The sequence below is a fragment of the Syngnathus floridae genome, chromosome 12 (assembly GCF_059516105.1).
Source record: "Syngnathus floridae isolate MCC-2025c chromosome 12, RoL_Sflo_1.0, whole genome shotgun sequence".
Taxonomy (NCBI): Eukaryota; Metazoa; Chordata; class Actinopteri; order Syngnathiformes; family Syngnathidae; genus Syngnathus; species Syngnathus floridae.
In genome coordinates, this window is record NC_142424.1 from 8,799,620 (window position 1) to 8,803,444 (window position 3,825).

The window sequence follows — 3,825 nt, forward strand, 5'->3', positions numbered from 1 at the left end:
TTGGGGGATTTTTCTTTCTAAATGTTTTGACTGAAAGCATGTAAATGAAACTGTTCATCCCCACCAAAACATTTAGCAAAATTTAAAAACAAAAGGCTTTATCTTTTTTAATGAAATCTCGATAGATTTGATAGAATAACATTTTTGAACAAATATGTAGTTAAAGAAAGACCCATTTGAAACAGTCTTGACATCATCTTGACATCAGAGGCTGTTTTACAAAACAAATACTCAACAAGAACCTATTCAAACAACTAATCACTTGCAAACACTTTCATTCCAATGGCCTCTTGGAAAAGGATTTTTTTTTTTATATCAGTTAAATAATTAAGCAAAGGTTTAATGTTTTTATTTCCTTTTTGCATCATTTATACTGAAGGGCAAATAATTGGAAATCGGTCAACTATGTTATACCATTAATCAATATATTGTTGCAAGTGATTTTGAAAATAAGCGCGACAAGTGGTACCACAGAACGACTCCGGAACAGGGTAAAAATATGAAGTCCCAATTTGCTACGAGGTGCCAGCTGCCTGTGGGTGGCCAAATCGATGGCTGGGCCCATGGGATACTGTGTGTTGAGCAAATGATGCGTGACCATTTGGTTTCTGTATCTTTTATGATTGATTATTTGACGATTATCTGTGGCGCACTGGTTAGCATGTCTGGCTCACAGTTAAGAGGGTGCCGGTTCATTTCCTTTGTGGAGTTTGCATGTTCTCCCTGTGCCTGCGTGGGTTTCCTCCAGGCACTCCGGTTTCCTCCCACATCCACAAAACATGCTTGGTAGGCTGATTGAGCACTCCAAATTGCCCCTAGGTGTGAGTGCGGATGGTTGTTCGTCACTGTGTGCCCTGGGATCGGCTGGCAACCGGTTCAGGGTGTCCCCCGCCTACTGCCCGATGACTGCTGGGATAGGCTCCAGCACGCCCGCGACCCCCGTAGTGGGTACACAGCGGTACAGAAAACGGATGGATCTGCATGTATGACAGTAACAAGATGGATTTTTGTTCCCACGACAGCCGGTAAAAATAAGAGAATAATTCTATACATATTGTATCGGTCGTATTGAAGTTCTTTAACTTCTTCCTGTCAGGCTTGGATCAAGGAGAGGACTCGGATGCAGAGCGCCAACAAAAAATGAATTTATTCTGACTGGTTGGAGCAGTGGTTCTTAACCTGGGTTCGATCGAACCCTAGGGGTTCAGTGAGTCGGTCTCAGGGGTTCGGCAGAGCCGCTGAAGGAATGAGGTCGAAATACAAAAAGTCCTGCCTAGCTACAAAAACAGATATGCTCAAACCTCATTGAATAAAGTACATAAGCAGACAAGTATATTCACATATTAAATAAATAAAAGCAACATTTTAAGCATATAATTATACCTACACACCAAATCAATAAAGAAGACATAACTAGACATTTTTGATAAGTGGTGATGAGAAAGGTTTTTATAACTTTATGATCTGATATATATTTCTGAGCACTTTGAAATAACAAATGACTTTTGATATATTTCCTAAATAGCTTAATGACCCTTAAGGAACTGTGTAATGTATGCCTGATGTTTTTTCTCTAAATCATGGACACGGCCAGAGTCGTCTTGACCGTTCAGTACTTGATTGTATCTTATGTTTTGACTAATGCTAGACGCCAGTTTTTGATTACTACTGAACGCTCTGCACAGAGGGAAATATTTTGCCTAACAAAGAAAGAATGAGGTACGACAGTGTATGTCCAAGATTGGAGAAGAATGTTCACAGGAAGGTCACGTGGAGATAAAACCAGCAGGTGCCAGAGGGAGCCAGCCAAGGAGTCGGCCAAAGATGATCGCCAAGGCCGGAAGATGGGATGGAAGACAACAGCCCCCCACTCACACCGAATCGTCCATAACCAGCACCCACTCCCATGGCGAACTTGCCCCACCCCAAAGACTCATCACCCATCAATCTCGGCCCACAATGGGCAACTTAATATAAACTGATCAAAAAACCTTGAACATTGCCTTTTCTGAATAGAGACTTTCCGCTCTTGAAGAGCCCAGCGCAGTATTGTACTTTCCTGAAAACAGAGCTTTTTGATGAGCCTCGATGTCTTTAATTTGAAAAAAAAAATTAAAAAAAATCACCAAAGAGGGGTTCGGTGAATGCGCATATGATACCGGTGGAGTTCGGTACCTCCTACAAGGTTAAGAACCACTGGGTTGGAGTCAGCAAAAAACCAAAAGTGGCTCAAAAGGAGGGAAATCAAGGCTGGAGACAGCAAAAACCAAAAGCGCCTCAAAACGAGGGAACAACACGGTGGCAAAGAACAGAACTGAAAAACACAGAGCTCAGGCTTGACGAAAATGTTTCTTCTAAACTAGGTTCTCTCAGGTTATCTCTGTAACTCACACGATCGCTGGTGCTCAAGACGGGACAAGACGCATTGGCACAAGACAAGGGGAAGACGCTGGCTAAATACACACAGAAGGGTGTGGACACAGGTGCAGACAATTGGGATCAGGGAAGAGGAAGGACCCAGGAACTGAAACGAGAGGAGAGTTACCAAAACAAAACAGGAAGTGACAATACGACGAACAGGACAAGACAAAAACAACTCATAAAACATGACAGCATGACACTTCCTACTCCTTTTCGAGCTGTCCTCATTGTTGTTGTGTAAGTTATTTACGACTTGCTTGGGACATTTTGGTATTGTTCTGTTTTCTTTTTCCTTTTATATTTTACTGATATCTTTTTCTGTTTTTAAGCTCGAAATAAAACTGATCAACACGTTTTTATGATTCCCCCCTCACTGTCGTTACTTGCGTCTCACGTCCCACACATCATCCAGGTACGTGTTCAACTCCTCTTGATAGTTCATATCTCGAGCTTGTTAAACACCAACGAATAAAGGACGTTGTGGCCTAAGATGCATTTAGAAATGAGCTAGAGGCACTATCAAAATCAGTTACGTCACTGTCATTATATACAAAATGACAATAAAACAATAACTCTTTATTGGTTTGTGCCTTGTGGTGCGCGCAGCCATTCAGGTATTATGAACAGCATCGAACAGGCCCTTCCAACAGGTCAAAGTCAAACAGGGCTTTTTTTCAAGAAAGACATCTTTGGGGAATGTTCATACTGTCTTCGTCTGTTAAATTGAAGATAATTTTCTTTTAATAAGTCAGAACATGTTGTGAGTATCACTCATTTTGTTTTGTCTGTGTGTTTAGCTTATTGTAGTGCAGGCATTCCTGATGCTTCATTTTAAAATGCCCTGGTGTTTTACAACACAATATATTAACAGATGAAAGTCCATCCGGCCAAATCGCGTACGCACATACGCACACACGTTAGTCTGACGTGAATATAGTGGCTTGCATTGCATGGCTAGGTTAGCTTCAATTATTTTTCAAAGCTAAATCAACAGGTCAACTGTATGTTTTCTCTATGGGAGCGGTGCTTCTCAAATCATGGGGCAGACCCCATGAGGAGGGGTGCATGGTGCGATGCGATGTCGGGGTGGGGGAGGTGGGGTGCTTGTGACCCCAGGGAACACGTTAATTAGAATACGCAAAATATTTTCTTTCTTGGGGAGGCATACCATGAAATAATCAAGAAGCACTAGGGTCAAAGGTACAAGCAAGCAAGTTCTTTTTGCTACATATGATAAATTTAATTTTTTTAAAAAATTGTCATCTTTTGTTCATTGACTATACAGGCGCATTAAACATTTAGACGGTTAGTTATAGACATGGAGAGGAGTCGATAGTTAATCCGTGACAACAAATTTAAGGGGAAACCAAATAAAAAAATGACAAACAGTAGAGTAAAATAGAG